The 13,763-nt window shown below is 36.7% G+C and overlaps 1 non-coding gene across 1 annotated transcript; it reads right to left on the bottom strand.

The window, feature by feature from the left end:
• Positions 1–1,403: 1,403 nt before the first annotated feature.
• On the bottom strand, positions 1,404–1,505 carry LOC130018732 (small nucleolar RNA U13). Its single transcript, XR_008791618.1, has one exon. It is a non-coding gene; the product is annotated as a small nucleolar RNA U13 (small nucleolar RNA).
• Between the last annotated feature and the right edge of the window lie 12,258 nt (positions 1,506–13,763).

Here is a 13,763-nt window from a genome sequence, read left to right as displayed (position 1 = left end):
CACTTGCCTTGCATGTAGTTTATATGGTCCTATATGGTCCCCTGAGTCCCTCCAGGAGTCATTCCTGAGGGCAGAGGCAACTGTAAACTCTGAGTATGACAGGCTTTGTGCAAGAAACAAACAAGCCAAAATTATGACATCTCCTGGCTTGTTCAGTTGGGAGAGCATGAGACTTAAACAAAGAAACAAAACTAATCATAAACGATCTTTCAAATATAAATTATTGCTACTGAAATTGAATTTATGCTACTGGTATAAAGTGATCAAATCAGTTGTTCTCTAGATTTGTGGAAGTAAGACTTATAGTAGAAATATTTGAGAACCTGCCAATTAAAGAGTAAGAATAGGACTATTACATTTTATGTTAGAATGATATTTATGATTATGAACAAATGTACATACATAGTGCATTGATAAAATTTTTATATTTTTTCTTTTATCACTTGAACAAAGATACTCAAACAGTTTAAAACTAAACTGTTTTATAACAGCAATGACATCATAGTATAAGTCATTCTGATTTGTAAAATGTTGAAATCGTGATATAACTCTCATTTACCAAATCACCTATGCACTTCAATTTTTGGAACAGTATTTTTATTATTGGTACCCATTAGTAATGTAGTGGGTTTTCTTTAGGATGACTTTCTTATCAAACAAGAGATGCAGATCTTTAAATGTGTATTGTCTATATTGCAGAGGAACTAAGAGAAAATTTCAAATGAGATTGAGGTGGTTTTTTCTATGAAACCGGAGATATTTCAAATATCTAGCTAGAAAATTGCATTTTTGTGCTAAGATTAGGGAGAATGAGGATTATGAAAAATGTAAAGGGAAGAAAGAGGAGAAAATGAAGAGAGAATAAGAGAGCAACAGAGACAGAACTGCTGGAATGTCAATAGCAACTGCTGAATTCAGTATTGTAATTCTAAGGATTTTTCTAAGAAATCATGTAATAAATTTAACATCTTGTCCCACAAATGCTGTAGCAATTCTTATGGAATTACCTGGGAAAGAAAATCCACAACAAATCCTCCATTAAAAGGTTGCGATAATTAACATTTGGTTATTTAAATTATCAGAGAAAAACTGGATCTGTGAGGATAATCAGGATGTGTAGCTGAATTCTGATTGCGAAGATTTGTTGACAATCCTTGGTTCTGCTATGTTCATAAAGGATATTAGCCTATAATTTTCTCTGATTTTCTTGTCATATTTCTATTGACTTTGGGAATCAGGATAATGTTAAACAACTAGATTTTCTATTTGTTCAATTTTTGTTGGAGATGATTAAGAAGGATATGTAAATAAATCATCTTTACTGTTTGGAAGATTTCTTTAGTAAATCCAAATAAATATGATGTTTTGGTTTTGGGAAATTTTATTTATTTATTTTTATTTCACATCAGAAGGGTAATATTCCAAATGTATAATGAGATTTAAGAGAGACACAGTTCACACAAATATGTGAGCATCCAATCAACATGTTTATGAACTGGAAGGGTCTGAGATTTTATTTTTATTATGTTTCAATTTCATGCATGCAATTGGTTTATTGAGTTTTCTACTTCCTCCTGATTTAGTCTTTTGATATATTCCTTATTTTGGAGGAGCAATGTCTTTTATAACACCACTTTTTGTGTATTTGATATGATTTACTCAGGTTTCATCTTTTTTCTTTGAGTCTAGATAAAAGATTCATCAATTTGTGTATTCTTTTAAAGAGACATTTGTTGGTTCCATTAATATTTTTATGTATTTTAAAATTATATTTTATTTTACTTCTACTCTAACTTTTATTATTCCTTTTTTTCTACTGATTTAGTACTCATATGTTTTTTTCTAGTTCCTTATGATGTAAAGTTAGATTGCTCAAGCCATTTATTTTTTCTTTTTCTTTTTTTGTAGGAGTACTGCTATTTATTCAGCCACTAAGTAGCTGATTGAATTAGGCATGAACTCCACCTTGCTTTTTTTTCATAATTTTATTTTACTTTTTTCTTCTTATATTTATTTATTGAATCACTATGAGAAAAGTTACTAAGCTTTCAGGTTTACGTCTCAGTCATACAATGATCAAACACCTTTCCCTTCACCAGTACTCATTTTTCACTACCAAGAACCCCAATATACACCCCTCCCACCCCTCCAAATGCCTGTGAGGTAGATGATTTCTATATAACTCTTCTCTACATTGATTACATTCATTATTTCGACAAAAGATGCACCATTATTGTTTAGAATTCCCCCCCCCAACATCAGAATTGCTGAAAAGGCATTGAGAAATACTTTGTTTTCTATAGATGGTTATGAGGCTCATATAATGTCACATGGCCACGATAGTGGCCTTGTGATTTTGGATTTTACAAAGAGCCAGATAATGAGGAGATTGGTTTCTGTGCGTCGGGTGTTATGACTGTGCCAGAGAGCCACTCGTGGAAGTCAACTCATGACCTGGGTAGGGGGTGACGGATGAGCCAGTACCACCCCGCTTCCCATGAGACTGCAGTTGCACTGTCACCGCTGGCTCATACCTGGCTTTCCAATAAGCTCTGAGGCAGCGGCCACCTTGTATGCAGTCCAGATGTATTTCTGCCAAAAGCCGCTGGGTTTCAAGATTTGTTTCTGAGTCTCTGGGATCATGGCCGTTAAGCAGCTTGATCAGGAGTCAGAGAGGCCATTTGTAGGCGGCAACTCTGGGTCTTGTTCGGATGGGAGGAAAGGGCCAGTTCAACCCCCATCTGGTGAAGCCCCGCGTGTCTCGTCACTGCAGGCCCAAACCTGGCTGTCCAGTGGCCTCTGGAAGATGACAGTCACTGGGTCACCAGGGGGAACAGGCCAAGGCACGAAACCTATTCCCACCTGGAGTGCCCCAGCGCCAGTAACCTACTGCAAGAACAGGATGCATTTCTGCCAAAAGCCTTTGGGTTTCAAGATTCGTTTCTGAGTCTCTGGGATCATGGCCATTAAGCAGTTCAATCAGGAACCAGAGAGGCCATGCCTCCAATTATATAGCTGAGCCAGAGGTGGTTTGTGGGTGTGTATCCCACGTACCTAAGTTTTGGCCATTTACTTTCTTGTAAATGAAATTTACATTTTGCCCCAAGTCTTTGGGGTATTGCAAAAGGCACAGCATCAATTTGGGGGTATCTGAAAGTCTGACGGTGCCATCAGGCGGCTGATGCACTCGCCTCACCGGTACAGATTGACCTGCTGGTGGCACCATATCCCCGTCAAGCCATTTCTTATGTAACAAGAGATACGTAAGTATTGTTATGAAATTATATTTCTTATAGGTGCTTTCATATCTCTTTTAGAAATGTTTTTGCTGTGTCTACATGTTCCAGTCAGTCTTGTTTTCATTCTAATTTGTGTTCCAGAATTGCTTTATTTATTTTTTGTTTTTTTTCTTTGATCAATAGATTTTTGGTATTATACTAATTATTCTCTAAATATTTTAATTCTCCCATCCCCACAGTTTTCTTCTCATTGCTTATTTCTGCCTTGATGTATTTCAATGTGAAAATATATTTGATATTACTTCAGTCTTCATGACTTTCTTCACACTTGTTTTCTCCAGCATGTGTCTTATACTTATGTCTGTCTAATATGCTCTGCAGAGAAAAATGTATTCAAAATGTTTTAAATATTTTTCCTTTTCACTTCTTTTTTATTTTGCGATTTAGAGCCTTATAAATATCTATTAAGTCTAGCTACTCCAACTGTTCTGTTATGACTGTTGTTTCCTTCTTGATTTTCTCTATGGTTAATCTATTCAGTGATGTGTTGTGTACTAATGTCTTCTAGTACTAATGTCTTGCTGTGATTATATTAGGTAGTTTTTTTATATATTTTTATATAAAATAAGTCATTTAATTCATACATGCACACTCATACATACATTCATATATTTACATTCATATATGTATATTCATATGTTCATATATATTTAACCATATATTGATCTTATTATTGTTATACATCATCATTTTCAAAGAGTCACAGTAATGCTAACTTGTCTTTCTTGAAATTCATAATCATGAATCCTGTCTTAATACTTCATAATGTCAGTATTTGAAATGTTCATATGGTGATTTTTTTCCTAATCTTAAGAAGTCCAATTCATGATATCTAGTTCATGATCAATTATTACCAGTTTTTCTATTGATGATTACATTTGCACTTTATTTAAAAAAGAAAGTTTTAAAAAGTTCTAATCTTCTTATAAAACTATCATTTATGTATTTACTGAATTTTTTTAAACTTTTTTTTTGAGCTCTTATAACTTGACTCCAAATTTTAATTTACTTTCATGGTGAGCAACAGCTCCTTTAGAATACATTTTATGTATTGCTATGGAATTGTTGTGGCAATTACATAATTTTTATTCTATCATAATATTTTTATTTTCTTTAAAGTATTCCTATTAGCACATATAGTATTTTAATTTGAGATCTTGCTTATATGTTTAATAAAAACTAACGGAAAAGGTGTCTCTTGACTTTGAAAATATTTCAACCCCCTTACTAGAGAATAAATTTTTAAAAAATCATGATTTACTTGATGTCTCACCTTTTTTATTATATATTTTCAAACCTTCCCCCTTTAAATTCTCCTAATGAACAAAATCATTCTTTATCAATCACCAGTAACATATGAATTATGCTTTACAAAACTCATTTTTTGTTTCTATAAAATCTCACTGAACAGTACATGAGAATTGTCAAACATTTCTGTTATCTTGATGTATTTTGTATTATGGTTTCTATAACAAGATACTTTTGCTTAATCTATCTTAGAAGCTCGTTCTCTTTTTTTAATTACACATTAACAAAATTAGTATATCTTAATGCTAACATTATATTATTTATTATCTTTGATAGAAAATATTAAAAAGTATGAGCCTGGCACTACTGGGCTTATACAGCACCTTATCTCCAGATTTGAACATTGAATCTTCAGATCTGCTTGAGCAGACTGAGAATCCCTTGACTATTGTTTGAGAAGTTGACACTCTGAAAGAGATTTAGATAGGGGGTTATGGTGCCGCCAGTAGGTCAATGTGTACCTGTGAGGCGAGTACATCAGCACCCTGATGGTGCCTTCAGACTTCCAATTACCCCAAAATTGCTGCTGTGCCTTTGGACAGACCCCAAGAACTTGGGGCAAAGTTTACCAAGAAAGTAAACAGTCAAAAGTTAGGTATGTGAGAGACACACCCAAAAACCACCTCGAGCTCAGCTATATAATTGGAGGCATGGCCTCTCTGGTTCCTGATCAGACTGTTTAATGGCCATGATCTCAGAGATTCAGAAGCAAATCTCGAACCCCAACGGCCTTTGGCAGAACCGTGTCCTGTCCCTGCAGTAGGTTACAACTGCTGGGCCACCCCAGGTGGAAATAGGTTTCGTGCCTTGGCCTGTTTCCCTTGGCAGCCCAATGGCTGCCATCTTCCAGAGGTCACTGAACAGTCGGTTTTGGGCCCGCAGTTATGAGACATGTGGGGCCTCATGGGATTGGGGTGAAGCCGGCCCTTTCCTCCCTATCCCAACAAGACCCCGAGTCACTGCCCATAAACAGCCTCTCTGGCTCCTGATCAAGCTGCTTAATGACCATGATCTCAGTGACTCAGAAACAAATCTCGAAACCCAGCAGCTTTTGGCAGAAATGCATACGGACCCCTCAGTAGGTTACTGTTGCCGGGTCACCCCAGGGGAGAAAGGGTGCTGTCCCTCCGTCTGCTCCCCACTGGTGGCCTGGTGGCCATCATCCTCCAGAGGTCACTGGACAGTCAGTTTGGGGCCCGCAGTGATGAAACACATGGTGCCTCATGGGATAGGGGTGGAGCCAGACCTTTCCTCCCCATCCCAACGAGACCCTGAGTTGCCGCCCATGAACAACCTTTCTGACTCCTGATCAAGCTGCTTAACAGCCATGATCCCAGAGACTCAGGAACATATCTCGGAACCCAGCAAGTTTTGGCAGAAATGTATCCAGATTTAATTGTTAAAAGTTCAGAATTTCAAAATTGTGTGGCTACTACTACAGCCACATGACATCATATGTTATTCATAAACAGTAATAGAAAACAAATTGTCTACTGTTGCCTTTATGGCAGATCCAAGTGTTGGGGTAAAATCCCAAATAATAATGGTGAGTCAGGTGTCAAAATATTGAATGTAATCAAAGTAAAGAGAGAGTAATGTGGAAATCATCTGCCCCACAGGTAGGAGGAGAGTGTGGGATAGGGGCATACTGGGGGTTTGGGTGGTGGAGAATGGGTACTGGTGAAGGTACGGGTGTTTCATTGTATGACCAAGACTTCAACCCGAAAGCTTTGTAACTGCTCTCACGGTGATTCAATAAATAAAATTTTAAAAAATGAAAATAGAAAAAGTAAGGTGGAGTTCATGCCCAATTCAATCAGCCTAATCAGTGGCTGAATAAATAATAATACTCCTACATTTAAAAAAAATGATTTAGATAATCAACATCAAAAAGGAATGTAAAGACATGTTTTAAATAAGATAATCAAAAATAATTATGATACAATTATAACAGCAATATAAAAATACAAAATGAGAATTACATTAAATCCAAGTTGAGAAATGAATTACAAGAAAATTTGAGGAAAAATCTTTGTGTAATAAATGTGCAAAAACATGTACATTGAGTACTTAGAAACAATGAGATAAGTGAGTGAAGACAAAGAAAATGCAAATCAAATTTTAAATGGGCATAGAAATTTTAAATTAGATATGGATAAAAATGTGAAAATAAGATGTTTTAGTTTGTCAATCAAGTACAGAACGATCATGCATGTGGCAGAAAGGGGATATATTCTCAGAAGACATCAGTGACAGTGATTTTTTTCTGGAGAACATGACAAAGTTAATTCCCAAATCAATTATAACATCTAACAGCACTTTGAAATTTAACTAACATTGTGTCTGAGAATTTAAATGGTGGTTATAATGTAGATGAAATATTTCTTCCTTTCCATAACCTTCAGGCAAGTTTAAATGCTTGACTGTCCATTACCTTTATCTTCCTTTTTCAGCAGCATTGTTTTTTCATTATAGAACATCAGATTTATGCTAAGTACTATTAAGTACTCTTAAAATTTACCTACCTCACTTAAAACACCTCTCTCTCTTTAATTATATTTCAGAGAGCTGGGGTAACATAATGAGGTAGCTGTTGATAACAATACCTGCTTTCTTTGTCATCATAATCAGAGGTGGAACTTTTTAGTCCTTTACAAAAAGCTTGATTTCCAAGCTGATTTCCCTTTAAAAGATTGTTTAAGGTTTATAATTTGATAGCATCTACTAACCAATCCTTCCTCCTTTTTGGTCACCTAAACATGATGCATATTCTAAAAGACTTTATTTTGTATTTTATTTGATGAGTATTGAATCATCACTAAACAACAAGAAAAACAGAATACATGAAGCCAATCTTACTCTAATTATTCTTTAAATTTTACCTGACTTAATTTGTAAAGCTAATAATTATTAAATTTACTTCCATTCATACGGGTACACATATATAAACCACATTTCTACAAACACATCTTCATATAATATGGATGAATAGTTTATAATAGTACTTCTGAATGATTGACTTTAGAAAAGTATGGGAGGATAAAATGTCTTAAATAAAAAATTAGCTTATGCTAGAGATTTTGGTGTAATACAGCACCTAGAGTAAACACTGCTTGGTTTAAATCACACTTGGAAACCTCTCAGGAAGTCAATGTTTGAAATCAACAGAGTTCTATCTTTATTGTTGTATCTAATCACTATTTCTTTATTTAGCAATGCAATGTGATTATTGTCTTATATTTAGGTATTTATCTGAAATCCACTTTAAATTATTCAACATTGCATGCATAATAAATACAAACTTTTTACAACCGGTATAATAAACACCCATCTGCACAGATGGTTTCTCTACATGATGTGCACTGTATACTCTGATTTATGGCTTACATGCCCTGGAAGAAATAGCTTTTTATAAACACAAGATTAACATTATAATTATACTTCATTTGCGTAAATGCTGACATTAAGAAGATGAAAGGCAACTCTGACAGACAAAATGGTAGATCCAGAGATCCCATATCATGGGGGGATGGGTGCAAAAATTCACTAAATTAGAAGTCATTATCGGATCAATGACACAACAAATACCCTCTGTGTCTCTTTCTCTCCTTCAAGATAATCTTATTAAATTCACATTACTTAGCAATTTCCAATTGTATTGGCCCTCATTCCTCTAATTTTATATTAAAACAATATATTGCAATCTATTTCTTAAAAAAACAAGAAAATATTAAAGAATAAAATAAAGGAGTGGAAGAGACTGATTTGAGTTTTAATAGCATATCAAAACAGTCTGGAATTTCTGAGTCAGAAAGTTAGAAAAATTACCCAGATTCAGGAGGGCGTGAGGGTTTATGGATATCATTGCCTGTAGTATATGAAAAACAACCTTTAAAGAATTGAAAACATCTTTTTTTGCCAAGACATAGTTACACTTAAATGTCAAAACAGAGAATTTCCTCGAGGGCAGAAATGTTAGGGATCTTTTGCCCAACTGAGATTCTTCAGGTAGTGAGATATGATACCTATAAATCTAAGAGAGAGGAAGTAGCTTACTACGGTCACCAAGCTCAAATTCATTGACTCGCAAGAAATAATAATTTACAAGAGGTCAAACTCTCAGACAATGTTTGATCAGGGAGAGAGAATTTGTATTCCTGTGCATAGAAGGTCATATGCTGGTTGGAAAGACACAGTGATTCTCTGAGGAGAGCAGAACCAAGGTTTAAACAGCTGGAGGTATGTGAAAAGGTGTGTTAACAGTTATTCTGGCCATTATAAGATTATTTATCCAGTTAATTTGTGTAATAAAATCGTGAACAGTCAGGCAGTGTTTCTGACTGCACAGTCCTCCAGAGGCTGAGTGGCAATAGTACTCGGGTCCAAATCAGTACAAGCTATTTTCGTGGCCTTTTCTGAAATTTGTTTACATGACTAACTTCATTTAAGGTACTGGTTAAGAATGGAAAAGGGGGAGGGGCAGGAGTGATAGCACAATGGGTAGGGCATTTGCTTTGCACGTGGCTAACCCGGATTTGATTCCCAGCATCCCATGCCCCGTCCCCCAGCACCACCAGGAGTAATTCCTAAGTGTAGAGCCAGGAGTAAAGTAACCCCTGTGCAACACCAGGTGTGATCACAAAAAAAGAAAAAAAAGGAACAAGGAAGTGGCTTTGCTGATATGTGGTAAAATAGGATATTAAGGAATGTCTAGACTTACTTATTTACTGTATTATTTTTTTTGTTTGTTCTTTTATTTGAACACACCAAGTGGGGCTTAGCAGTTGCTCCTGGTGGATTGGGGACCATATGAGATGTTAGGGATGAAACTCAAGTCTGCATTGTACAAGGTTAGTGCCCTATCCACTTGACTATTGTAAGGTGTTTTAAAGATGTTATTCTCTCACTAGTCCTAACTCAACATGCCAAACACAGTAACAATAAGTCTCACAATGGAGATGTTATGGGGTCCGCTTGAGCAAAATCCATGAACAATGAAAGGACAGTGCTACAGTGCTACACTGCTACAGTCCTAAACTAGCCAAAAAGACTAAGGAGCCATTTGTGGACACAGGAATTGAGGCTCAGAAAGATTCTGACTCTAGTGCCTGTCAGAGGAAGATGGATGCCTTCAGAGAAAACTCCAGTGGGAACACAAGGCTCTAGCAAGAACTTGTAAATGGATTAGCAAAAGTTCAAAGCTCCTCCCCCTTGACTCTCCTTAGCAACAGATTCTTATCTATATGAAAAGTCCCATCAAAAGGCTGCTGGAGAAAAATCTATAAAATCAACCGTACAAAGGAAGTGGCATGCTTCCCCTCTACAAAAACTTGGGTGTTGTCTATATTTCACCTGAGACGTGTACTGTCTTTTCTTTCCACCCTGGACAAGTAATGTTCTCTCTTGAATACATTAATATCTCCTTCCTTCCTTCCTTCCTTCCTTCCTTCCTTCCTTCCTTCCTTCCTTCCTCATAATTGTCAACTGATAAATTGCTATACTCTTCTTTTTCTCTCCTCCTAAAATTCTTTTCTGTGAGGATAGGCAACATTCCTAGAAAACCTGAGTTGAAATTATGACTGATTTTCCTTTCCTCAAAAGAGAACTTTGAGGCTGGAGCAATGGCACAGTGGGGAGGGTGTTTGCCTTGCATGATCCGAGTTTGATTCCCAGCATCACATATGTTACCCCTGCTAGGAGTTAATTCCTGAGTGCATGAGCCAGGAATAAGTCCTGTGCATCACCGGGTGTGACCCAAAAAGCAAAAAAATAAAGAAAGAAAGAATTAAAAAAGAGGATTGTGTATCTTCAGACTGAGTCTTAGGTACCCTTAGAGGTTGTGTCGGAGATAATTTCCCCGTGCCAGAAAGAATAACTGTGGCTGAGCAGTTTGAAGACAACAGTGTGGAGTTGGTGAAACTGTGAGGTAAAGTCTGTGCCAAGTAGTGTAGGTGCTCAAAACAGACTTTCAAAAGAGGCAAACTTCCTTAGGCTCTAATGAGTGACAGGGAAAAATAATTATAAAGATTTTCTAGTTGATCTTTACCCTTAGAAGGCATTCCTCTGAAAAATAACTATTTGATTACAAAGCTAAAACATTTGTCTTTGAGTATATATGCTTCATAACAAAGATTAGACTTTCCCAGGAAACAAAGAAATTACAAGTAGGTTTATTTAAAGATACAATAAAACATGTTGAAAATTATATGTTTTCTGATTCATTTGAGCCTAATAATGAATAGAAAAGAAGAAAAAAATAGATGAGAGGTAGGTGGAAAACATGAGCAGATTAAAAAACAAATTGTGTGTTATTTAAAGCTGAAATTTGGAGAACTCAATTTTCAGTTTTTTTCTGTGGCTCTAAGTCATAGGTTTCAAAACAGATTCAGAGTGTCCTTCAGTCAAACGCTATATGCAAATACTTTCTCTGTGGTGTGCCAGAGAGATAGGACAGCTGGTTGGTATTAGGGTTGCATGCATATGACCTGTATTTAGATATGGTAGCCCAAGTTTGCCAGAAGCGGTCCATGAGCATAGAGATGGGAGTAAGTCCTGAGCACCACCAAGTGTGACCTCTCCCCAAACCACAAAAGAACAAACACACAAAAACACTCTATGGTAGAAAAGGTAGAAGCAGATATTGTTACATCATCAGATCACCACGGACATCACTGAAAGAAAGAACTCAGAACCAGAGATGGCAGGGATTATACCTCCTGAGAATTTGCAATTTGCAATGTGTTTTTCACAGAGAACGTTATAATGTTTCTTTTCTAGGGAAAAATGAGCCTCCATTCTGCATCTAGAATTATTTCTTTACTCTTGAATATTCAACAGAAACTTCAGGTCACTTTAGCCCTTCTTCATTTTGGCCCTGAGATTTTATCAGCCTCTCCTTCCTCATCTTTCTTAACGCTGCTGTATTGGGGGCTCTTTCAGGATCAGGGAAATGAGACCCATTGTATGTACTGTTTTTGGCATATCAAAGATGCCACAGATATCTTGCTAGGCTCTGCAGAGTGGGCGGGATACTCTCAGTAGATTGCCAGGCTCTCCAAGAGGGATAGAGGCTTTTAGGGTGGCTTCTAATCACCCTTGCAGGTGTTCCCATGGTTCAAACCATATTTGAACCCTCTCAAATATGGTGCATTAATCTTGAAAGATGGGTAGTAAGTGTCTTATGATGTGTCTGGAAAGCGGCCAGGAGCATGCGGTGGCTGGGTAGTGGAGGCAGCAAGATAGTGGAGGTTGGCCAATAAGGTATTTATCTGGTAACGACAGGGTGGGGCTTCTAAGTGTCATCTCCAGGTCACTAGAGATTGGTGGAAGCAGTTAGGGCATGGCAGGGTGTAGCTTCATCAACATCAAGAGAGGGGTCCAGCAGGGTGATACCATTTCTCCAAAACTCTTCAGTGCCACCCTTGAGAACATCATGCGACAACTGGAATGGGAAGGAATGGGAGTGAAGATAGATGGTCAGCAACTATACCACCTCCGCTCTGCTGATGACATCATTCTAATAACAACAAACATTAGCCAAGTGGTACAAATGCTGGCCGACTTTGACCGTGAGTGTGGAAAGGTCGGACTACAGCTGAATCTCATGAAGACAATGTTTATGAGAAACAGTCTTGTTTTTGATGTTCCATTGACCCTCAATGGGACGAACATCTCTGAATGCAACAGTTATGTGTACCTAGGTTGAGAAGTCAACATGACAAATGACCTGGCACCTGAGTTGCACAGGAGGAAGAGAATGGCTTGGAAACCCTTCAAGAGCATTGAAGAAATAGCTAAGAGGATCAAGAACCTCTGGCTCTGGGCACATCTCTTTGAATCCTGCATTGACATACACCTCACAGACCTGGGCCCTAAGAAACCAGGATGAGATCACTATTCGGGTCTACCAAAGAGGAATTGAAAGAGATATGCTTGGAGTATCGTGTTTCACTCAAATGAGAGAAAGAATCAGGAGTTTCAGCCTCCGTTGACGGCCAGTCAGCTAAAAGACCAAGGCAGCTAAAAGCAGACAGGCCAGACACGTAATGAGATTTGGAGAAGACTGCTGGACTAGAGCCATTACCAACTGAATTCCACAGTAGGTGGAATTTTATTCATTTTATAAATTCAAAGGACCATGTGGCCTCCCACCTACGAGATGGTCAGACTTCTTTGTCAAGACCCTGAACATTCGGTTTGAGGCTCTTCATGTTCCTAGAACCAGCAGCTGCCATTGGGCTACACTAGCACCGGACAGGAACAAATAGAGACATTACTGGCGCCCACTCGAGCAAATTGGTGAGTATTCAGATGTCAAGTGATCAAGTGAGTGATCCCTATGTTATAGTAATCATAGCTTTATACAAATATGTTGAAATTCAATTCTATGAACACATATTTTTACTGTCATTAAGTTTTCATTCATTTTATAAATTCAATTTTACTAATAATGAGTCAAAATAGTTTATAATAGGATTAATATTTATGTTTTTTACTTGCATTGTAATTGCTCACAATTCAAATTCTATTATTTTTAAAAGAAAATTTAATAAACATCTTTGCTCTTGTGACTTTTGGATTATGCAATTGCAAAAGGTATACTTTTTTTTCCATTATTAAATATGCCTTCATTTATAGAGTAACTGGAAGGAAGTGTTACTTATTTGAGGAAATGGAACAAAACACTAAGCTTGATTTTCTGTTTCTTCAGTGGTTTGTGACCTTGAGCAAATCACAGGAAGTATCAGCTTCTTCTGTATAGAAAGAAAATGAACACTTCCTTTACTAGTTTGACATGTGACAATACTCAGTGAAATGGTATAAAACTATAACCAAGATATACAGTCACTCATCAGAGGAATCTGTCACTAGACCTTCTATTTTTGTATCTCCTTTTGTGCAATTCTTGAAGAAAAGTATCTTTCAGAATAAAAAATAAATCATTATTTTATTTTTAAATCGTGATATCCTAGACATGATTGCTTCCATTACTACATTGTCAGCTTCTCTGGTTCTTCTTTGGTTCTTCGTCTATGGCAAACAATTTAAAGTATTTAAACAATAATTTTCTTAACAATTTGCCAAATAGCTTGCACCATTTCATAAAGATCTCCATGAATTCTCAAGTTATAATCAAACTTGTGAGATAAAGTGTTT

This window comes from Sorex fumeus, unplaced genomic scaffold (assembly GCF_029834395.1).
Source record: "Sorex fumeus unplaced genomic scaffold, SorFum_2.1 ptg000265l, whole genome shotgun sequence".
NCBI lineage: Eukaryota > Metazoa > Chordata > Mammalia > Eulipotyphla > Soricidae > Sorex > Sorex fumeus.
The sequence above is the reverse complement of the archived record's forward strand: the minus strand, read 5'-3'. Positions and strand labels throughout refer to the sequence as shown.